Source organism: Diabrotica virgifera, chromosome 7, assembly GCF_917563875.1.
Source record: "Diabrotica virgifera virgifera chromosome 7, PGI_DIABVI_V3a".
In the NCBI taxonomy this organism is placed as follows: Eukaryota; Metazoa; Arthropoda; class Insecta; order Coleoptera; family Chrysomelidae; genus Diabrotica; species Diabrotica virgifera.
In genome coordinates this window covers 26,014,755-26,040,770 of record NC_065449.1, presented here as the reverse complement: position 1 = coordinate 26,040,770, position 26,016 = coordinate 26,014,755, and the positions used below count along the sequence as shown (strand labels likewise).

General features: G+C 32.4%; 1 protein-coding gene across 2 annotated transcripts in view; it reads right to left on the bottom strand.

The window, feature by feature from the left end:
• The window catches only part of LOC114328696 (synaptotagmin-C), a 239,170-nt gene extending 225,993 nt beyond the window's left edge, over positions 1-13,177 (bottom strand). For both annotated transcript variants that reach the window (XM_050656829.1, XM_028277628.2), the window contains exon 1: positions 13,050-13,177. The gene's annotated coding sequence lies outside the window, so the exon portion shown is untranslated. The remainder of the gene's footprint in view (positions 1-13,049) is intronic.
• Between the last annotated feature and the right edge of the window lie 12,839 nt (positions 13,178-26,016).

Below are 26,016 nucleotides of genomic sequence, written 5' to 3'. Positions count from 1 at the left end.
AATTTGGTTCCTTAATAAACTCCATAATAGTTACACTACTACTGTATTGGCTGAACATGGCCAAACAAAAAGATTTACAAATTAAACAAATGTGGTATTGTAAACTGTCTTGTGGGGATTATGAAATGACTTATATGGCTAGAACAATGATAAGTAATGATAACCTTTTCCCAGAGAATAAAGGAACATCTCAACAATATAGAAAAATCAAACCTCGGACATCATATAAGGGTGTCCCCGAAAATAGTACATTCCTTTAAGGTATGAATATAATTCACAATTAGGAACAAAAAAGTCCTATAACATTTTTTTCTAAAGTTAGCCGTTTCCAAAATAAAAATTACATTGTTTTCCATATACGTGAATTTTTATTTACAGAAATTTAACCAATCTGACAACGTCGCCGTCCGCAGTCAAGGGGCACTCAATATTATCGTTTGTGACTTACGGCGTTTAGCATAATCCAACCTTATTTTATTTACTATTATTTCAAGGTCGTCGACATCTATGTAGGTTAGGGTGACCAATTGAAAAAACAGGTCATCTTATCTATGGTCATAACCAAGAAGGGTTTGGGGCGATGAACTCCAACTAAAGGGGTGTCCGACCGAGGCGCCTGCATGGAGACATAATTATTGAGACATTCTTTTTTTAGCTAATTTGTGACCTATAAATCCTTTTCATTTTTCCTATGAATATGTAATTTAATTTAAAACAACAATTTTGGAATGAACACTTATTTATTATAACATAGGTACTTGAAAACGTAATTAAACAAGATAGCTTAAATTGTTGGTCAAAGTTAAAATTTTAGGAATCAAAAGATCTTTAGGATTTTAATTGGGGATATGTTTCTTTCGTTCCAGCCAATTTTAAAACCTCTTCTTTTTCCAATATAAAGTTGTAAAAACTAAAACAGTCCATTTTTAAATTGTAGACTAACTACCTACAAGATTACAGAAAGGGTATCCACTCCCATATTGTTCCTTCCTCAGTCCTTTGAATGTTCAGGGCAGGGATCGCAAACACATACTTGCATATCTTTAAAAATTCCTGGTCTGGTATGCGTTTTAAAAAACAAACCCATTTTTCGTGACACTGAGGTAGTTTGTTATCTTGATCAGTTCATTTTTTATTTTTTTCACTTACAAAATCCCTTAATGGTGCAAGTTGATCAAGTAGCAAAGTATGATTTCTATGAATGGGATTTTCATTCGAATAACACAGAGTTTCTTCAATTTGCTCCAACTGGGAATCTCCTTCAAAGCACCCATTTAAACTTTGAGAAAGTAGAGAAAAGTACGCTCCATTTTTCAAGATACAGTAAGTTTGCAGGTTTCATAAAAGTCATTAACTTCAGTTCTGAAGTTAATTTCGTCTTGTTGCATAATACTGCCACACTTAAGAATGGATTTTACATTAAATGATAAGAACTGTTCCTTTTTTCTTCTGGTCAAAACTATGAGAATAGGTTCCAATACATCATTAAGGGAGCGATCAAGTATTACGTAACGCGATTTTGGACCCCCCTCCCTCTACGTAACGCACTCTACTTAATGGGCGTTTAACTATTGCGTAACGCAATGTTTGAAGATTTTTGACCCCCCCCCCCCCAGCTGCGTTACGTAATACTTGAACGGTCCCTAACTTTCATGACACTTTTTGTACTTCTTTCAATCTTTTTAATTCCTTGCTGAAAAATATTAAATTTTCTATGGACAAACCATATGTATTAATTATCCACTTAAAGGATTATTGGATGGATCGAAGAGAGACGCAACAAAAATCATCAACCCAACGTCACATATTATGTTCTAATAATGCCAACGTAAATACGGGACATTTGGGCATCCCGGGAGACTTTTTCGGGACCCCCGGTACGATCGTTAAAAAACGGGACAATCCCGTTTTTACGAGATGTTTTTTCATCCTAATGTAGGTACTTAATATCTGCAAAATAACTATTTCTTGTTTTAATAATATGGCATTTGCTATTATCTGAATTAATTAATGTTTTGGATTAATGCTGGAAATTTTAAATACATTATTATTTTAACATAAGTAAGTAACTATCTACTATGGTTTAATTCGTAAGGTTACGACTGAAAATACAACAGAAAATGTTCAATAATGTTTACTAAAGTTGTGACTGTCTTTATTTAGATTTTTGTACTGCACATAGTTGTCAGATTTAAATTTGCCTTCCAAAATGTATTTTGATTTTTTGCTCAAACAGCGGAATTTAGAAAAAAATGTTATAAGACTTTTTTGCTCTACATGATGCCTTCTACCTATGCCTTTAAGGAACGCACTATTTTCGGGGACACCCTGTATAATTTAACAATCGTTCCTTTTCCTCTTTCCGTATTATTGAACCCTAGGTCAGGGGTCACCAATTAGCGTACCGCGGTCCGCATCCGGACCGTGGGCTAGTTTTGTGCGGACCGTAAATAAATTCAGAATATACCTAGTGTTTGGCAATTTTGAAAATGTTTGGCCATTAAATTGTGTACTATGTTTGGCTCAACTTTATGTGTGCGAAGCCGCTTTATCAAGAATGAACTTAATTAAAAATCAGTAGAGATCTCACTTAACAGATGAACATCTCAACTCCTTAATGAGACTCAATTGCACTAAACTCACTTCAAAGACAGGTTGTACATAAAAAAATGTCATTTTTCTCTCTGATAATTTAATTCTGTAAAGAGTTCCCTTATTGTTATCCTTACTAATCATTAATTTTGAAATTAAGTGAACTGTAATATAAAATTGTCATGTGCATTTTTTGTATTCATTTCCTCGCTACTATATGTTAAGTAGGAGTACTTTTTAGATGTGCATTTAATTAAAATAATTTTCAGATTTAATATAGTCGAGGAAATAAAGCATTTTGGCTCGCAATTTTTTCGTCCAGCATGGATTTACTTGAAATTTTCACAGAAGGTAGGGAATAGCCCAAGAATCATTTTCTATATCATGCCGCTGTACGCTAAAACCTTGGGGGTGGTTGCCACCCCATCTCGGGGTGGGAATTTTTTATTACAATCTAACCATGTAAATCGATGTAAAAAGTAATTCTAAGAAAAAAATGTTTTTTACATTTTCTTCGTAAAACTAATATTTTTCGAGTTATTCGCGCTTCAAAGTAACGGTTTTTCGTCGAAAAAATCGACTTCTTATAGGGTTTTTCTGATTATTTCATTCATAGGAGATTCTGACCAATAGAAAGCTACAGACATGCAAATTAAGGTGAAAATTCCACACCTGTAATTTTGAACCAATCAAAATACGTTATTTTGACAGATCACCATGGCAACGGAGGTATTTTATCGGAAAATTTTTGCTCGTGGGGTACCCAACAGCGAATTATAGTGGAAATTTTTTGACGTTTACAATAACAGAACATTTTTGACAGACTGGTTTTTATTTGTTTACATAATTTAGTTTTGATTCATTTTCTATCACTAGTAGTTACTCAAAACTTATGTAAAATTGAAGAATATACTATTTTCTATCTTGAAATGGTATTCCCATGCAACTACAATGAGTAGAAATTACGAATTTGAATGCCTAAATAATTGCTGACAAAGCTATGGCGCGCTATTAATCTGTTCATGCAGCTTTGGATTTTCAAATGCAAATTCGGTGTGGAATTTTCTTACCGAATACCACGCGAAGTCAAATTAATATCCGGAAATTTTTTTTGATCATGAATATTTTTAGAAAATTTCCCTCGTCTGCGACTCGGGAAATTTTCAAAATATTCATGATCTCAAAAAAATTTCCGGAAATAATTTGACCACAAACCATACATACTTATAGACGTTTCACGACCATGTTAATCTTTCGGATCGAATTAACGCCATCTCTTGATTGGAATGGGAACTAAATTGACAAATTTTAGTTATGTGAGAATTTCAGATTATAAATTTTGTGGTATTTTTGAAGAAATTTCGCAGGAAATTAAAACAACAGAAAGACAATTCAATGTTTTATTCCATATTTTACTGAAAACTTCAAATATTCCAATTTGTTTTCAAAATGCTAAACACTACTCTATGTGTCACGTGAAAGCACTGATGTGTATCGAGTTGAATGAAAATTTTTGAAAGAATCTTGTACATAGGATGATTGTTTAGATAAATATTACCTTATATCTTTTACAAACTTCCAGAATATATAGGTCCGAAATGTTGATGACACACTTGTCCATTGGAATAAACTGTTTCAGGATCTATTATATTGTTTTTTTAATGTGGAGAAACACAACACGGGATGATCAATGTAAACTAAAAATTCTACTCATAAATATGGAGAGGTTAATACACTTATTAAAATTGTGATTAAATCTAATTAAAAACGTAACACCACTATAATAAAATAATTAAGCCACAAACTGTAAAATAAAAAGTAAATAACAAATTAATTTAATTGTCAACTGTCAGTTGTTAAATAATGACAAAAGAATTGACTGACAGCGACATCTCTGGATTGGAATGGTAACTAATTTGCTGTCTTGACCTTGACAATTTACGTGAAACGTCTATGAGTATGTATGGTTTGTGAATTTGACCTCTAGTGGTATTATTCTTGTTCTCATGATCATTTTTCAGTGCGTCATTAATTATGACGTCATATACTGTATTGGGTGTGTCGAGACTTATTTCATGTAATTATTGACGAATCTGACAGATGCCAGAATCGTACTTAGCCATAGGTGAAAAGCTTGTGGAATTAAACTAATTAGTAATTTAGTAGATTTGATTTTTACGCAATATGTTAACATGTAGGTATTTTTTATAAAGGGGAATAAAATTAAAAAGTAAAGAATATTGTTAATTAAATTTATAAATATGGAAACATTAAAAAATGACACCAAGCTGTCCATAAACTGTGTTTTTATCTTCTTCTCTAGGTGCTGTCTCCGCTTCAAAAGTTAGCAATCATCAGAGAGATCTTTATTTCTGAAACAGCGGCTCTAAATAATTCATTGTTATTACATCCAAACCAGTTCCTAAGGTTCTTCAGCCATGAGTTACGTCTCCTTACTATGGATCTTTTTCTTGCATAATGACCTGGAGTATTAGATATGCATCTCTCATCACCATGTCCCATATATCTCAGTTTTCTTCTTATTTGTTAGTTCTCGTTCCTTATGCGTAAGTCTCATTACCTCCACGTTGGCTATTCTATGTACTCATGAGATATTTGGCACTCTTCGGTACAAATCGAATATCTCTAGTCTCCTCACGCCAATGATTAACTTTTAACGAACTAAATTCTAAACCAAAACACAAAATAATGCACAAAGACGTTGTGAAACACAAGTGAAGTCGAATTCGAAATTTCAAAATGACAGGTACACAAAATACTGACCTGAATAATCGTCACTTGACTCTTTGACACTTCTAAAAAATGGCCAAAATGGACGAAGTTTTTGTCAAATGTTCGTAATACGTGTATTTAATTGGCTAGAAAAAACGCGCATTCTAAATATCAACGAATCAAAGGTAGGTTAGGAATAGACATCTTATGTATATAACCATTGTAATGCTGCATTATTTTTGTGTTTAATCACGGAGCTACCGCTTTTTCCGTCTCATCTAACTTAATGCATTAGAGAGAAATCGAAAAACTGTGACGCACTGAAAAATGATCATGAGAACAAGAATACTAGTGATAATTTTTGATAATCTCCCGTCGTTAAGCATATTACGTCAGATGCCCTTCGTTGCTACGAAGAAATACATTCAGTGACATTAATGACAAATGTTTTAAAAATTATAAAAGTGATGACTTTCAACCGTCAAATACATATAGGGCTTTTCATTCACAGCCATTTGTTTCGAGCTTCTGTCATGTGTCACATAATATTAATATATCTACGTCGTATGTTATTGGTATATACCAATGATACAAACCAAAGACGTATGACGTAGATACATTAATATTATGTGACTCATGACGGAAGCTCGAAACAAATGACAATCGATGAAAAGCCCTATTTATAACAACTGTGTGTTTAATTTCACTAATTGGTACTTACATATATAAATTACAATAAAATTTTGGTTTTGAACAGTTTTATTCATGAAATAATCGCAACAAATTGCACTCGAACTCTAAAATTAATATAGAATTTTTGCCCTCGTGACACTTTGACATAATTTCAATAAATTAAAACTGCCAAAGTGACACTCGGAAAAATTCAATAATTTTAGAGCTCTTGTGCAATTACTACTGAGAATACCTCGAAAAATATGCATTTAATCAAAAAAACTGCAAATAACAAAATTGTATCTTTTAGTAGAACAAACTAAATTCTTTTTCTGTAATATCTTTAAGACCAATACAAACCGAGATACGGCATGTTAAAAGTTAGCTTTTCTCGTCAAATGCATAATTTAAAATATTCAAAGCCAAATAACGGGAAAGCTTTGCATTTTCGAGGAAAACTTAAAGTATCTATTTTCAAGTATACAATTAAACCTTTCAAAAAATAATAATAAAAAATTTCTAATATGAAAATAGAGCGATTTATGATCAAAAAAGGTCGGTACCTGCTTTTCTCTACGAAAAAATCAGTGAAAATAACCCCCTAACTACCCTCCTAATTAAAAATTGGTCTTCACCTGTCTGTAATTCCTTGTAAATTTGTATTGTCAATACACTTAAGAAGTTTCACCTAATTAAAAGGTCAAATTTTAGAAAAATTCGAGTTTAAAGAAAAATTAATTTTTAGCACTTTCGTATTTTTCACGTTTTACTTCCAAATATCTCCGAAAATACTGGAGATACGAAAAAAATGATAGACTACTAAATTATAGCTTCTTTAATAACTAAAATTATATTGTGCATAAATTTTCATGACAGTGAATAGTTAGCGAGATATATCTGTTTAAAACCTCTACTTACGAGCAAACACCCCCTTATTCGAGCCCTTTAAACCCACCCCAATTAAAAAGTAATGAATCTAATGGAATTTAATTTACACAGTCTTATAGTTCTTCAAAAATCCTACAAAAACATTTTTGAAAAAACTTTTTATCGCCAAAAATGAAAGCGCTATATTTATAAAACGCGTTTTTTTTTTCGAAAAATTCGAATAGTCCGCTTGTGGAACATTTTCAATGCATGTATAATACCACAGAACTGGTTCGTATACTGCATTTCTTGTGTATTTGTACTTCTACATACATATTTGTAAATTCGTATTTTTGTGTAAATAAATGTTTTTGCCATTCTTTAATTCTACTTTTTTTCTGTATAGATGTATTAAATTATCTACTTATAAAAATTATAATGTTCTTAAGTGTTGAAATATTATGATATTATATCCTAAAGCAGCGGTTCTCAGTCTGTGGTACATGTACCGCTGGTGGTACACATCATTATTTGCGGTGGTACACAAAACGCAAAACTGTCAAAATCACCACTATTACAGTTAATTAGATTAACTATCTAGATAGGAAGATATTTCAGTTACGCTCGGTTTCATAATCAGTTAATGCGAACTTTAAATTTTAAGTTGGTACCTTTATCAATACAATTCATATGGGTAAATGTCAACGTTAAAGTGAACTTTAGTTAATGTTCACTTTAAGTTGATTATGAAACCGGGCGTTAGGTGGTACCAAAAATATTAAAAAGTATTTTGTGGTACATGACTCAAAAAGATTGAGAACCACTGTCCTAAAGCATAAAACAGTAATTATTTTTAGCCAATCAAAACCAAATTTTACCCATATTAACGTTTATAATGTTTTTATATAATTTTTGACAATAAGGGGTAGTTTACACCCCTAAAAATAATCGACGCCCTTGAGCATGTTATAGAATATGAAGTACAGGGTGAAATGATCCTAATCCCAAATTTTATTGTAAATCGATGCAAGCCAAAATTATTCTTTTAGGATAAGTAATTTTTTATATATAGCTCCAACAAGGGTGGTTTTAAGGGTTCAAATATTATGATAGTATATTTTAAAGCATAAAACAATTATTATGTAACTAATAAGAACCAAATGTTGACAATATTAAAGTTTAAAATGTTGTTTCATAATTTTTTAAAAGTAGTTTTTTTAGGGGTCGTTTTCACCCTTAAAAAATCAAAAGCGTACAACGGCTCAATATAGAAAATGAACTAGAGGATGAAATGAGCCTAATCCCAAATTTTTGTACAAATTGATGCTGGACGAAAAAATTGCGAGTTTTTGCCATTTTTCCAGCTTCATTTCCTCGACTAATAAGTTTGCAACAAACACCTTGCATTGAAACTAATGTATATAGAAAAGATAATATGTTAATTAGCATTTTGTACTATGATTATTTATTTTAAATTCCTGTTTCCTTTCTACAAAATTGAAGATGTCTAAAAACTTGATTCAAAATTACTTTTTTGCCTCGAAAAATGTATTTTTAGGTTTCTTGGGTAATTGTAAACAAAAAAGGTCTCTTGTCATATTTCTGAAAAATTGATAGTTTTCGAGTTATAAGAGATTTAAAATCTGAAAAATGTAAAAATATGCATTTGCGATACTTGAAAACTCTTAAGATTTAATAAAGTGACTGATATTTTTTGTTTAAAATGCTAAAAACATATTTTCGGGGGCAAAAAGGTGATGTTTTGAATTTGTTAAAAAAATTGTTAAACAATTTCTGCCCAAAAATTTCGCCCGGCACCCTTCTGATTTGTTTATAGGGGATATTTTTTAACAAGAATCCGCAAAGAAACCGAATCAGAACCTCCAGACACAGCCAGCATAAATCCGGACCCCGGAAGTGTCATAGGTTTTCGAAACGGACCCCCATGGAAACTAATTGGTGACCCCTGCCTAGTGTTGCCAGGTCGGATTTGTTTTTAATCGGTACATAAGCAAAAACAAATCGGGATTTACGGTTGTAGATCGGGACAAATAAACAACAATAGCCCAGTAAATGACCGTGTTGGAGTATAATTTTCAGAGTCGATTCCGAATTGCATGAAAATCTGGTTTTAGGTTCTATTTACTGTCTACGTCAAAGTTGAACTTGTACCGTTGGTTGCTTTTTATTGGGGGGTGACAGTTAGAGTTACCCCTTGTCGGGGGTAAAAAAACGCGCGTTTAAAGTAAGTCCCAAAATGGATCAACTGGCAACTCTAAAAAACTTTTGTTCTATATAATTTTTAAACTAAGTCAATACTTTTCCAGTAATATTATCGAAAAAAATATTCTTAGCAAAAATGTAGCTTTTAAAAAATCAAACAAAATTGTATGTTCAGAAAGTCTATAAAACCAGTAAAAGCAAAGTTGTAACTCATCAAAAATACGTTCTTATTCATCAAATTCCAAATCGAATTTTTCAATTTGAAATAACCAAAAAATTAAGCAATTTTCGGGTAAAACAAATTAAAATTTTTTAAAGTGTTTAAGAAAATCTTTAATTTTGTTTTATATAAAAGTCTCTAGCATTAAAACTAAGCGAGTTACGCTCAAAATTAAGTTGGTCCCTTTTTTGGTAAAAAAAACTCATGAAAATCTCCCCCTATTTAGCACCCTAAATAAAATTAATCGTTACCGCTTTAACATTTACTTATGTGTATTGTTTATACGATCTGTAAGGTTTACCGGTTGGGAGTGCTTAGTTTGGAAAAAAATTTCCTAAAATATTGGAAAATGCCCTTTTTTCAAAATAACTTAACAAAAATAACTTATTATAACATAATAAGGGATACTAAAAATCTCAAGGAGTAAAAAGTAGGTAGGTTCTGCTTTTATAAATATTATAGATTCATTTGGGAGTAAAAAAAGGAGTCAACTTGATTTTGAGCATAACTCGCTTAGTTTTGATGCTAGAAACTTTTTTAAAACATAAAAATAAAGCTTTATTAAAAAAGTTTTAATTAGTTTTTCCACCGAAAAATGCTTCATTTCTTGGTTATTTCACGTTGAAATATTTTATTTGGAATTTGACGAACAAGAACGTATTTTTCATAAGCTACAACTTTGCTTTTGCTGGGTCTATAGACTTTACGAGTTCACAATTTTTTTAATTTGTGCTACATTTTTGCTAAGAATATTTTTTTTAGATTTTTTTCACAATATTATGCTACATTTTTGCTTAGAAAATTTTGTTCGATGAAATACTTACTTTTTGAGTTATTTGTGAAAATCGCCTGAAAACGTGATTTTTTGTCGAAAAATAAACATTTTCAATCGTAAATAACTCAAAAAGTATTAACTAAGTTAAAATTCTATAGAACTAAAATTGCTTAGAATTAGCCAATTTACCCATATCCGGACTTATTTTAAACGCGCGGTTTCTCACCCCCAACTAGGGGTGACTGTCGCCCCCCGAGTAAAAGCAACCAACGGCACAAACCGTCCAAATTTTTCATTCGATTTTGCCGCTTTTAGGAGTGCCTTGTTTTTATAACATAGTTATAAAATTCACTGCAAGTCCTCCTGAAATTGGTTTTCGTGGGTGAAAATCGGGACATTTAGTATCCCGATCAGGTACAAATCGGTACGCGTCCCCAGACCCCTGAAAATCGGGACGTCCCGCGCAAATCGGGACACCTGGTAACGCTACCCCTGCCCTAGGTGACCTGGTATGCTGGAGTGTCACTCAAAAATTTTCGTACACGTCTGGCCGTAGAGAGTAGTATATTTTTATTCAGATTTAGTCATACAGCTCTCACTCCATCTAAGGGAAAAATCACTCATCCCAGATACCTACTCACTCATCCCAGATACCTACTCACTCATCCCAGATACCTACGGTATCGAAAGGATTGGATTCTGGTGGGACTCTTTTCGTATTATTATCAGAAATCTAAAAGGCAGACTCACATCACATAAAAGTGGTCTCAGAAATAATAAAAATATAATTGCATTAATAGATCACGCAACATGTAATTAATTTAATAAGTAAAACTAGTTATCAACAACGTAAAATATAATAAACACAGACGAATGTTTTTCTGAGATAAATTAAATTTCAAAAATAAATAATACAATCATGTGTTCCTTGGAATTAAATAAAATTAAATCACTGTAATGGCTGGTAGAATAAGAATTTTAATGTTTTGTGATGATACAAATTTCATGTATAGTGAAGTCACTGAAGGTGGATATGAGCTATTACCTCCGATTTCGTTGAACCTCCATCGATTTGGATGAAATTTGGTAAGTGGTTAGAGGATATCTCAAGGAACAAAGGTGACATGGTGCCAACTTGCGCTTTTACCCTGGGGTGGATGCCACCCCTTCTCGGGGGTGAAAATTATTTTATTAAAAATAACCCCATAATGCGGTAGAGGGACAAATTATAAGCAAAATTTGTTATATAAAATTATTAATATAAATTAAAACTTTTTGAGTTATTAAAGATCAAATATTTTAATTATTCGTGAGAAAAATGCATGTTTTTAAACGATTTTTCATAAATAACTCAAAAGTTATAGGTAATTGAATGTATATTTCTTTAGGCGACTACCCAAATCTAAGTATTCAAGTTTAAATAACGGGAAAATTATACATTTTATAACACAAACTTATCTATCAGATGAGCTTACGAACAAGTTGATAGCATTAAAATTTATGCTCCAAAAATTTTTCAAAAGATATCTTTTAAAAATTTTTACAAAAAATGTTATTGTTTTTTTAAATAACTCCGTTAACTTTGAGACATGAGATTCGCCTAAAAACCATTTGAAAGCTAAATCTAAGGGCTTTTAAACCACGTTAAAATTAATCTTTTAGACCCCTTAGTTTTTTAACAATAAAAGTAAATTGCCCAGTTACATGGTTCTCGCAGGCAAAATTTAAGATCAAAACGTTTCTATCTCGGTTATTTTGTACCCTACAGAAATACTAAAAAGGTAAAAAATTTGATACAGAAAAAACTAAAGTTTGATTATATATCATTTTTTTCGCACATTGAGTATTTTTGGAGTTAATATTAAAAGAAAATGAAAATAACGATAATCTGAAAAATTGATTTTTTTAAATTATATCTTTTTTTCAAAAATATGTATTCTAAACCGGTCAAAATTGTCAAAATCATTACTTATGCTAATATAAAGAAACTCTTGTAAGAATTTCTATAAATTTTAATTTTTATGGAAATGGCGATGTTTTATTTTTCACTTTTTCCAAAAAAAATCCAAAAAGTTCTCTTATTTTCATCATAACTTGCTTAACTTTGATGCTATTAGCGTCTTCTGGAGCTCATTTGATAGGTATTCCGAAGTACTTTGACAAGTGTTTAGTAGGTATATTTTATAAAATGCATAGTTTTCCCGTTATTTAAGCTAGAATACTTAGATTTGCGTACTCGTCGAAAAAAATATACCTTCAATTACCCATAACTTACTTTGAATTAACATGAGTGTAGTTCTTTTAATGAGAAATGTATTTAATTTTTTATTATCTTTAATTTTGGTAATAACAACTTTTTTGAAAAAGCGTATAGTTTTTGAGTTATACGTGAAAAACTGCTTTAAAACATGATCTTTGAATCTTTGATCTTTAATAACTCAAAAAGTATTGATTTATATTAATAACTTTATATAAATTTTGCTTAGAATTTGTCCCTCTATCGATTTATGGTATTATTTTTAATGAAATAATTTTCATCACCGAGATGGGGTGGCATCCACCCCCAGGGTAAAAGCGCAAGTTAGCATCATGTCACCTTTGTTCCTTGAGGTATCCTCTAACTACTCACCAATTTTCATAAAAATCGATGGAGGTTCAACGAAATCGGAGGTGAAAACCTTCAGTGACTGCACTAGTAAGTTACATGAAATTCATGCTTGCTTTATGCAATTGTTTTCTCTTAATTTCATTTTGTTTACTGATAAATTAATTATAAACTTATTTGAGTATATCCTGATGAAGCAAATAAATTTTGAGAAAGCTTGATATTAACAAAGAGTTTCTTTTATCCTGCCCTTTCAATTAATGACTGCAGGAGTGCAACCTCAAATTAAAACTTTGTTAATGTTTTTTTTTATAGTTTTAATACAATAGAAAATATAATAAACATATCGAAAACGTACTAACCACCGTTTGTCATCAAACCAAATTCTTAGTGCACTTGAACAAAACAACGAAACTTTCGAAAATCAAAACCCGTCTACGCGTAACGACGCGAAATCGGCAAAAGCAAACAAATTTCCACAACCACCTGCTTGCTACGCGTTTCGCAAATAAACTGTCGCCTGTTGCATGCTCATACCTCAGCGTCGCGACGCTTTTTTTGAGCGACGTCACGACGTCGAGATCGTCAGGGCCGGAGCACGGCAAGGGCAGACGGGTAGCGCAGCCTTGTCGTCGTCGAGTTCAATTATTTTCGTGTTCGTTGCCTGCTGATCGATTAGCAATTCGGAAGTACATGTATATCTATTTTTAGGTTTATCAGGACTCATCAGCGAGTTTATATTCAGGGACAATCCTATCGAGAATTTGCAGGAAAACATTTTTTCCTGCAAAACCATAACAACCCAAAATATTAAAATTTTACATGAGAGTGAAAACAAAATATTTGATTTATTTCTTAATATATTTTTTATTTAAGTAGTATTCATTTTTGTATCAATATTTAACCTATTACCACTTAGACAAGGCGGAAATGGCGGGTTCGTTGGGAAAAATATTCCCATGAGATATTTTTGCATAATCCCATTCGTAAGACATCCCAGAATAAGGTTCAAGAAGTCGCCCACGAGAAAATTGGGCCAATTTTTTTTAACAATTTTTTTTTAATCAAATTGCAAAAATCAATATTTTTGGCCCGGACTAATTTTTTTTTAGGTTTTTTGGACCATTTTGAACAAAAAAGATATCTTATAATTTTTCTCTAAAGTTGATCTTTTTCGAGTTATAAGCAAGGTAAAATTTGAAAAACGCGAAAATGGCCATTTTTTAGACTTAATAACTCGCTCAAAAGTATTATTTTGAAAGTCAGAAAGTGACTAAATTAAAGTTTAAAGTCGCCGTTACATGATCCTGAAGAAATCTGTGTCATTAATTGACTACTAAGCTGTTATTTTTAATTAATAACAATGAGTGGTTAGATCGTATTGACGCTGCTGTAAATGTGAGTGCGAGTAAGATGCACAATTGGACTGCTGGAATAGCTTCTCTCTCGCACTCAGCATTTACAGCCTCGCACACGTGCATGGCGCTAATTATTATTACTTAAAAATAACAGCTTGGTAATAAAATAATGACAAAAATTTCTTCAGTATCTTGTAGGGAGGGCTTTAATCTTTGATTTAGTCATATATTAACTTTCATAATAATAACTTTTAACCGAGTTATTAAGCCTTGAAAATCGCCATTTTTCGTTTTTTTTTTTAATTTTAAATTGCTTATAAGTCGAAAACGATCAACTTTAGAGAAAAATTATAAGAGACCTTTTTTGTCCAGAATAGTCCAAAAAATTAAAGAAAAAATTGTTTGGGCCAAAAATATTGATTATTGCAATTTGATTAAAAAAAAAATTGTTAAAAAAAAATTGGCCCACTTTTCACGTGGGCGACTTCTTGAACCTTATTCTGGGATGTCTCACGAATGTGATTATACAAAAAAATCTCATGGGAATATTTTTCCCTTCGAACCCGCCGTTTTCGCCTTGTCTAACTGGGCTGAGTAAGATAAAAAAAATATTTGTTAAAACAAAAAGAAGCAACTAAAAAACGACATTTTGACTCAAAATAATACAGTTTTCCTCAAAAATGTGATTTACGACACTTTTTCCCGAAAAAAATGTTAACTCACAGTGGTTATTATGGTCGCTTTTTGAATTAATACTGTTTTTACCACGTTTTTCACCGGAAACTAGCGTACTTTTTTGCCACAAGTTCGAATGATACTATTTTTACCATACTATAATGTTTAATTTTTAATTGTGACATATTTGATTACAATATAATTTTATTTTCTTTTTGTTTTGTTTGTATTTCCTCTTTTACTTTTCCTACAAGCAGATAATGATCGCTGTTGATTTCGGGACCACGTTTCTTACTCTTAGATCAGTTATTTTATTTCTGTTTTCATTTACGTTCAGTATAATATGGACTTTTCTCCTCACTAGGCTCTAATCTTGTATACCAACTTACGATGTCAGTTGGACCAGTATAAAAACAAAATTCGACACCGATTGTCGGCGCCGTTTGTAAAACATAGGCGGCGCAATAGAAATTAATGAGTAAACTTTTATTTTTAAATTATGGTTCAATATTTGTTAAACAGTAATAATGTTGTTAATTGTTCACATTTCTTTATGAAATTGACACCAAAGATAATTAAAAATACATAATACAAATGAAATTTAACGTGCTTATTAATTTGAGAACTAAAGAAATAAGACTACACTTTGAATATGCACATAAAATACATGAAAACGAACAATTCGTCTTCCAGTCGAATTGTCTTAATTCATGACTAATGGAGAGATCACTTTTACTACTGTACATGGGACATATTTTTGACAAGTTGAAATATATCACTATCCGTGTGTTCAGAACTTGATTCGACACTTGTGTTTATAACTACCACACCAATATTGGAAAAGAAGTGAAAGGCGCAATTTACACAACAGTTATCAGACCAATAATGACATAAATACGCGGCAGAAACACGACTTGATACAGAAAGGACAGAAAGAATGCTAGAAACAGCAGAGATGAAAATACTTTGAAAAATCGATGGGATATGGGAAGAGCTAGAAGTGCAGATATACGACAGATATGCAAGGTGGATAACATTAATAACTGGGTAAAAAGCAGAAGAGTATAATGGAACAAGTACATGAGCCAAATGACAAAAAACAAAGTAGTAAGGACGGCGAGAGACGGTTCCCCAATAGGAAGACGATCAGTTAGGTCTGTATCCCGCGTATGAAAAAAAAAGTTGATTAATAGTAAGCTGAAAATTTGTTAATAGCTTAAACGGTGTCTAGTCGGATAAACTGTGATATATGAGAACACTGTAACAGGGGCAGTTTTAATTGTGCAACAGGTTAAAAATTTGGAACGGTCAGACTTAAACTCTCCGAACAGAGATTAACCTCTCATGCAAAAATCAGACTGCTATTTATCACCTGTCATAATTCCTGTCATTTGACATATTCTACATGTTCCACTCATTAAAACGCCCATTTGGTGATAAATAGTAGGCTGATTTTTACATGAGAGTTTAATCTCTGTTCGGAGAGTTTAAGTCTGTTCTGTCGGACAAAATACATGTACCGTTTTTGTGGTCTGGCCGTTCCAAATTTTTAACCTGTTCCACAATTAAAACTTCCCCTGTTCCAGTGTTCCCATATATCAAAGTTTATCCAACTAGACACCCTTAAGCTATTAAAAAAATTTCAGCTTGCTATTAATCAACTTTTTTTTCATACACGGGATCCAAACCTAAGTGGGAAGACCACGAAAACGATGGAATGACAACTTATTGGAGGCACACTGAAAAACAGACAGAGTCATGTCTACACCAGAAGAAGAAGAAGAAGGAAAAGAAGGAAAAGAAGAAGAAGACATTAATATTGGTGACAAAGCAAGATAATATTTTTATTTTACTTGAACATGAGCTACACAATTTTTCCAAATGTCACTTTTGACTTGTACGTATATATTGTATTAAAACAGAAAATAGTGAATCGACAAAGATGGGACTGAACATCGCTTACTGTAAAACAAAGGCCATGACCAATCAACAAGGAGAACCAATAATTACAGTGGCACAAACAAGAATAAAGCAAGTAAAAGAGATATTCTAGGACAAATCACTAAATTAAATAAAAAAAACTTAGACCGAAGAAATAAAAAAAATAATAATATTGGCCTGGGCATCACTCGGAAAACTGTCTTTTATTCTAAAGAAAAAAAAATACCCCCAATACCTAAAATCAAGAGTCTTCAATCAATGTACACTCCCTCTCCTCATATATGGCTCTTAGACATGGACACATACAAAGGAAAATATGGAAAAAATAAAAATATGAAACATGAAAAATTCCATTAATTACATTATCCAATCAGCGGACTGAGCAAATTGACGTCATTAAATCTCGCATAATATATGGGACATCCTGTATAAACAATACAGTTATTAAAATTTAAAATTGATCATTAAAAGTATATAATACTTACAGATGCAATTTAATGTGCTTATTCATTTTTTAAGTACTAAAGAAATGAGACAAAAAATGTATTATAAAAATAAAATAATTGTAAGTTATGACGACGACACTGTTTATAATATAGTGTTTATATTGCTTGCCGTCTTTGAAACATGAGAAGGTATTTTGACCAGATAACGATATGATTTGAGCCTAAGCACTTCCGAACAATTTGACTAATTACTCTTCAGTATTGCCCACTAAGATACGTTAGAAAGTAATAAGTAACACCCGCGTCCATGTGGACTAATACAAGGAGTGATCAATTTTGAAGCAAGCAAATGTTTATATGGTTTATCTTTATTTCTATGCTCTTCGTAGAATTACTGACCGGACCCCAAAAATGCTTCTGGTCCAACTGACATCGTAAGAACAGTAATCAAGCAGTCTTCTACTCGATTGTTATTTTGGTAAGAGGAGTGAAGATATCAGATGACAATGTAAGGTACAGTGTATAAACGAATAGACACTAAATAGAAAAAGGGAATGGAACAACCACATAACTAGAATGGGGGAGACACGTGTGGTCAAAATAGCAAGAGATAAATCACCAATCGGAAGAAGAAATATCGGCCGACCGCGCAAAAGATGGAGTGACAGTGACAACCTACCATAGAGGTATCAATCCGCCAATGAACAAGCATAATTGCTTATAAAGAGGAAGAAGAAGTTATTTTGGTAAAAATTACTGTGACTGTCTCCGCTAACTCATCTGGTTTTCTGTCAAATTCGTCATTTACTAAACTGTCAAAGTACTTTTCCATATATTTTTGAGATTTTCGTCTCGGATAAATCTAATCTGATTAATAGTATATTACTTTATGAGGCGGAGAAGCATGACTTTTCTTGACGCGCCCGATATTACGCGCCTCACTTCGTTCGGCGCGTAATAGAGGGCAAGTCAAGAAAAGTCGCTTCTTTGCCGAATAAAGTATACTATTTTTTCTTCAAACGTAGCAATTTTCAACCATAAATAGTACAATTCATGCTCAAAAAATTTTAAACCCTCATGATTCGCCAACATCGGGAATGATTGCTGAAAGTTTTGCTCGACCATCAGTATCATCAACAATTACCAATGCGTATCAAGAGTCGGGAACATTTTTGCACGGTTTCAATTTTGAAAATGCCTCATTAACTAATTGTACTTTTAATATTACTATAAATAAAAATGATGTTTAATTGTTGTTAGTGACATTTGTATTGTTGCTTTGTGACATGTTTCATATTGTTGCCATGACAACATTTTTCCCTCCGCCGGTAAAGAAATGGAAAAAAAACTGCTGCCGGCGGAGAACTTCAAACGTCAAATAATGATGACATTACTTATCTAACTTGATCCTGTCAAAGTTTGATGTCTCCGCCGGCAGCAGTTTTTTTTCCCATTTCTTTACGGCGGAGGGAAAAATGTTGTCATGGCAACAATATGAAACATGTCACAAAGCAACAATACAAATGTCATTAACAACAATTAAACATCATTTTTATTTATAGTAATATTAAAAGTACAATTAGTTAATGAGGCATTTTCAAAATTGAAACCGTGCAAAAATGTTCCCGACTCTTGATACGCATTGGTAATTGTTGATGATACTGATGGTCGAGCACAACTTTCAGCAATCATTCCCGATGTTGGCGAATCATGAGGGTTTAAAATTTTTTGAGCATTATCGTTCTTATTTCTTATTGAATCCTCTATATATCCTTCGGCAACCGTGCTTGATTTCCAGCCCCCATGTCGTTTGAGACATTCTAGATTTCCGCCTCCATCAATTAAAAGTGTTACTGAAGTTCGTCGTAAAGAGTGACCCGTGTATGCGCTTGCATCGTTTAAATTTAAATAACTAGCTACTTTTTGGGCTACTGCGCTGATCGAATGTATTCCCATGACGCTTCGGTAACACTTTCCATTTTGGTACTTGATAAAAAATCGGTTTTCTGTGAAATTTTCAGGCCGCAGTGATGCATACTTTTTATACAGTTTAATGTAGTTTTGACCAAGACTTTGATAGTTGTCACAGTTAATTTCGAGTAAAAATAGCGTATGAATTGTACTAATTATGGTTGAAAATTGCTACGTTTGAAGAAAAAATAGTATACTTTATTCGGCAAAGAAGCGACTTTTCTTGACTTGCCCTCTATTCATGCTTCTCCGCCTTCATTCTTTGCTCTGTTTGGCTAATTTATGTTTCTTTGTTTCTCTGTCCCTAGTATCGTTGGTCGTATAGATTTGTATAAGATAAATCGTATAGATTTTTATACGCTTCTGCTTTAGCTTTTGCTACTTTCGTTTCTTTTTTGGCGACCAAAAAAGGAACGTTTCTTTTTTTTTGTTATATTTCCACTGTTTATATAATTTTCTCTTCCTTTTTATTTTTTCTTTAACTTTGTTTGACGACTACCAGGCCTCTTTATTCTTAAACTTTTCGCTTGAAGCTTTGACAAGTACTTCTATAGTATTTAACAAGTAATTGGACTTCGTAAGTCCTATGTTTTCACCCATAGTAATCGAAAGTAGAACTGGAAATCGATATCTGAACTCTTCGTGTAACTTTGCTTCGATTAATATACGATTTTACTAATTTTGTTAAAACATTGTTTAAGCAGAAATGACTTCAAAACCGGAACTAAAGATTCAAACTCAACTTTTCAATACGCTTCGATTGATGTGTTACATGTACTATTTCTGCGACTATAATAGCAATTCTGGTTAGAACTTTTTAACCGGAAATGATATAAAAACCAAAATTATATATTTGTTCTCATCCTGCTAAGGCACGTCGAATCGTATATCGCTTATACTATTTCGGTGACTTTAAAACGGTACTTACGATTGCAACTCTAAAACCGGAAGTCCGATGTCAAATATCTCCCTTGGGATATAAGTTTTCATTCGACACATCATTTGTCATTATATCTGTATTAATAACGGAAGAGTTGTATTCGCGAGCGGAAAGAGAGAAGGACAGACAGTCATGAAACCGGAGGTATATATTTTTGTTCTCGTCTTGCGAAGGCGCGTCGAATAATATATCACTTGTACTATTCCGGTGGCTTTCAAACAGTACTTCTGGTCGCATTTCTAAAACAGGAAGTTCTATGTTAAATTTCTCACATTTAGTATGGCCCTTTTCATGAGCATTTTTCAGTGCGTCACAAATAATAGAAAAAAAAGGTAAGTCCGTGATGATTCATATTTATTCTAACATGACATTTTAGTTAAATCTGACGGTTGTCACATTTTATTTGCAATTTGGCATAAAAACAAATCTATTGTGTTTATTGCATTTATAAAATGGTATTTTCTTTGGTATAGTCTTATAAATTGTACAGATTATATTCGTAGATACATAATTCGTAATTTTTTTTCGATTATAGCGCCATCTGTTGACAACTAGAATAAATGTTATAAATGTAATTACCGACGTAGGTACCTTTTTTTCTGTCACATACAATTTAATGCATTAGAAAGAAATCGAAAAACCGCGACGCACTGAAAGATGTCTATGAGAAAGAAAATACCATCCTTGGATTATAAGCTTTCATTCGACACCGACACCTCGATTGTCATTCTCTGTGTATAGTGACGGAGAACTTATATTTGCGGTCGGACGGATAGACGGACAGACAGCCTAGGTCAAATTTCTCACTTTTATTACCATCCTTGGATTATAAGCTTTCATTTGACACCTCATTTGTTATTCTACCTGGTATAATGCCGGAGGAGTTATATTCGCGGTCGGACGGAGAGACAGTCTAGATCAAATGTCTCACCTTTAGTACCATCCTTGGATTATAAGCTTTCATTTGACACCTCATTTGTCATTCTACCTGGTATAATGCCGGAGGAGTTGTGATCACAGACAGACAGACGGACGTGCATAATTCAAAGTTTTCACATTTTTTCAAAATTAGGGGAAAACAAGAATAATAATTCCTACTGCATGTTTTCCTACTATTCTGTCCATGAATAGGTTTTTTGTCTCGTCTTTTAACATCCATTCGATGTTTTCCTAGTTTCGCTTTTTTAGAATGACAAATGAGCGAAATATAGATCGGACTTGTGTATTTTACTTTACGGATTACTTTTCTTGATATGCCTATCCGTAGCGCATGTTAACTATCATCATGGCAACTTTTATTTTATCCGCAGCAGCGCGAAAAAGCTGCACAGATTCCGTGTTGAACCAGGTTATGAGACTCTTCAACCAGGATGTTCTTCTTCTTCCTAGCAGGATAGCTCCTGGGACAGCATACCTGGATTCATTTTGCATGTGTCCAAAGTATTGAACTTTCAAGATTTGATGGTGGTCAGTACCTCTCGGTTCTTCTTCATTCTTCTGAGGACCTCCACATTTGTAACTCGGTCAGTCCACGGGATTTTAAGTATTCTCCGATATAGCCACATATCCAATGCTTCCAATTTTGTGCACATATCTTCGTTCAAGATCTACGATTCAAACGATCTACGATACCGAGAAAGGACAGAGAAGAAGCAACATGACGGCATTCTGACTTTTATACCAAGAGAAAGGTTATGGCGCGTTAAGAACGCCCTCATCCGGTTGAAGGTGGATCTAGCTTTTTCGATGCACGCTCTTATATTTTGGTTGTTGATCCATTCTTTATTTATTATGGTGATGATGTAGTTGTAGTGCTTCACGCTTTCTACAAGGGTTTGATTGACGTAGTTGACCTCATGTTATATTTTTCTTGCTAATGATCATAAGTTTTGTCTTCTTTGCGTTTGTATTGTAACGGTTACAAGGAAAATACAATAAATATGTTTTCATCGTCGTATAAATATATCAAGTCCGACCCTGTGTGACGAATAAATTAGAAGTATGTTATTGCGTAATCTTGTTTTTTTCACCACGATGTATTTTTCTTTGCCCGGTCAAGTAGAGAATTTGTTTATATTCGGCGAATTATCAAAAGGATTACTGCTTTTCGAGACTGGAGTCTGAGCTTTTGTTGATAAGAAGTTCTCAATAAGATCAGATTACCTCAGCTGGTAATGTGTGTACGATCGCAATTCTATGGGAATCACGAGAGCCGTCGCTGATGTGGCTCTATGATTTGGATTCGTCAAAAGAAGATTTACAATTTTAGTGGGATGTGACTTAGGAACATACCCTGATTATTTTATTGGTAGAAGAAATATTTGGTTTCTTTTAATTGGATAACTATCTGGTGATTGAGATATGGAAGTGTAATTTCTGTGTTTGAGAGGAGAATCTTGAATTAGGACGAGAGAAAGGAGTCAAGCTCCAGCTACGACAGAATTAAGTTGAGGCGCGGACCGTGTGGTTTGGTCCGCGAGACAGTTTTTAGTTAGAATAGAATAGAATAGAAATATGCTTTATTGTCACTGAAAATTATACAATTTTATGGACAAAGCTTAACATAGATTCACGAAAAAGATATACATAACAATAACAAATACAATTTTATAAAATTAGATAAATCGTCAATAAAAAAAATATAAACAAGTTAAAAAAGTGAAGTAAAAAAACAAAAACCAATATATTGCAAAATTACTATAAATTGCAAAATTGAACATACAACATGTCAACATACAACAATATAATAAAACACAAACAAAGGAACTAATAAGTTTAAGCTGCAGTTTTGTCTGCGAGACAAGTTGAGTTATCAGATGGAGCGAACTCCAATCTTTTTAGTCTGTTTTCATAGTGAGGAAACAATGTTGGTTACAGTGAATACCATAGTATGTTTTGGTGTCTAGTTCCCGTGTATTAGAAGGAACAATTGTGTTGTTTGTTTGTAAGGAGAAATTAATGAAAGTTCGCGGAGAGAGTTTCCCAACGTTTTAATAAAATAAAAAACTCAATTGTTTAAATAAAATTTGAACAGTGTTTACATAATTCCAATGTTGGAATGTTTCATTAACAGTCAATCAAGCAGTTACCTTTTGTAAAAATAAAACAAAAACTTTGGAATTTTATCTTCGTATCATAAAACTTTGTGAAATAGTACTTTAGATCAAACAAATGTAACTTGTTAGTGAAAAGTGTATGGTAACAAGAATTCATACATAATCATACTCGTAAAGGACTTAATTTTTTTTACTAATTCATTTCAATTCATTTTTGCTTTATTTTTTTTTTATAAATAAACGACTATTATGTTTTAACTTATATCCCTATTGTTGGAAACGCGTACAGACAATTTACGACCGCAATGGTAAGTACTAACCTATATCTGATGGAACGACATTGCAAGTAACTTTCTGTATTGTTTTATAGGCATATGGCAGTATTTTTATCTTGATTTAATAATGGCGCCCAATGATTAATATCTCTTAATAATTAAGTATTTTCGATGGGAAACATTTTAATCTTTTAATAGTAAATATTATTTTAATAATCCACCCCTTTCAATCTCTGAAGACCGTAGCTTACCGGGGCATCCCGAAAAGTAGCACCAAAAACATCATGCCTATGACCAACATAAATTTTGCAAATGTTTAGGATTGCTACATAACTAAAGTTTGAATATATTTTTTATTTATTTAATTTATCGTGCTACATAAAATAGTGCTCGGAACGCTGGTGTTACACAAATGTCACCCACCGCCAAGGCTTTGGCATTTAACGTGTTAATGGTGCTACAGTATTGAGACCATATTGTTGACTGTAATACGTGATTTTGTTCATAAGGACTTGTAAGTATTCTAGATTGACCGCAAATACTATGGTGTCATCTGCACATCTGATGTTTAGCTGGTATCCATTTAGTAGAATACGGATTTGAGTTTCGTGCAAAGCTTCGATAAATGTTCTTTCAGAGTAGAGATTGAAGGTAAGAGGAGACAAAACGCAGCCTTGCCTCACTCCACGCAGCCTCTTCACATATTCGGAGTATTCACCTTCAACTCATGCTTACGGTCTTATTCCAGTAAAGGTTTCTAATTATTTTCAGATCTTCGTTGGACTTTCCAAACGCTTATTAATTAAACTAAGGAATAATTAAAACACGAAAATTTTGAAACGAATATTTATTTTATTCCACAAACAAGTGTTATCAATTAACTTGAAAAATAACAACAAAATGTATCGACAACTTCCTATAACTATATGAAACACTGATATATGCATTGATTATCCTAAAAACTATCAAATCCAGCTTTGCGAAAGAGTTCATTTTCTTCTTCTTTCGGATTTATCTTAAACCCACTACTTAAGTGTAAATCATACTCTTATAAACTGAGGCACACAAACACATCAAAATGATTTCGATCTTTATGTAAAATATACACACAATACACATATTTATGTAAAATATACATACTAAAATAAATGCAAATGGTTCAATCAAACGCTTCACACTGGTGTAAATTAAATTTATAAATACTTAACTTAAAGACGTCCATTATTTAAAAATAAACAGAAATATCGAAAATGAACTCTTTCAATAGAGATTTCTAAAATATGAGCCAAAGTTTTTTACAAAACAAATAAAAATTTATAAATAATTAATCTAAATAGGGTAAAAATACACATTATTGAATAAAAACTGAACAAAAAAACTCAGTAACTTCCATATTGTCACTTTAACTTCGCATCAGATGTAGATGAAACTTTAAAATTATAATCGATTTAATTGGTTGATAAATTACAGATTTCTCGGCCAATTCAACGATTTTTCAACCTTTCGACGGCTATATAAGCTATATCGATAACTTTAAAAATGTAAAAAATACTTAACAGTAGACCGATAATAATATTTTTGAAAATTTTGTCGTCGATATTGGATCCGCCATTTTAATTTTTTAAACTTTTTCTGTATATTAATAATTGACGACTTTACCACTACATGAATACATGTTTTTGGCCCGATTAGGTGATTTTTAAAAGCATAGTGGGCCATATTTGATCCGCCACTTGCATGTTTAGATTTTGACTTCATATTTTGAATTGAGGACTTCAAAAATACATGATTATCAACTGGACGATTTTTGAACGGCTGATCGAACATATAGTCTAGGCGCCAGAGGGGTCACCGTGTCCTTTTTAATTCTGATGGACAAACTCAACGGTTTCTTATGGATTTTTGGCTGCTGATTACGAATTTCGAGGGTGGATTTCGATCCGAGTGGTCAAAAAATTGTTAAAAACAATTTAATTGTTTATAAGGCTCTGGCTCATGAACTAAAAGAGATAAAAAAAAAGTTTCAAATAAAATTTGTTCCTTAATAAAAAACGAAGAAAAAAACGTTTACTAAACTCAAATCCAATAATTAGAACTAAAGAATTTGTAAAATTAGTGCACAATGCCAATTTGAAATTGCAAAGTAAGTATTTTTCGAAGCTTTATCGATTGTAACTCGGCTTCTACGCATGCAAATGAGCATTAGAAGGTCTCATTTTAAAGCTTAATTAATAGGTTTCCAAACATAGTTTGTTAAATTATTTTGTCTTCATTTGTTTTCAAGTTATACCCGTTTGAATTTATAATTTTCTTAAAAAATTGTACATTAATTTGTTTATAAGGATTTCAAGCAAATTTGAGCCACAAAAATTTATACTTTACTCAACAATAATGATAGAAGAACTTAAAAGAGACAATTTGCGCTTATAAAAATGTTCGTAAGTTTATTTTTGGCCAAGATATCGAGATTTTAATGGCGCGCTATGAGGTGCAAGATCGGCTCACAGTCAAGTAATATCGCGGTAAAAACACCGATCGACTGCTCTCGTGTTACATTATTTTGCTCAGGAGGCCTTCCTATTCTTAATAAATAACATCAGCTGACTTAGTTATATTTCTGAAATATTAGTTTTTAATGTTTTTTCCCATCTAGTACAAAAAATAGAA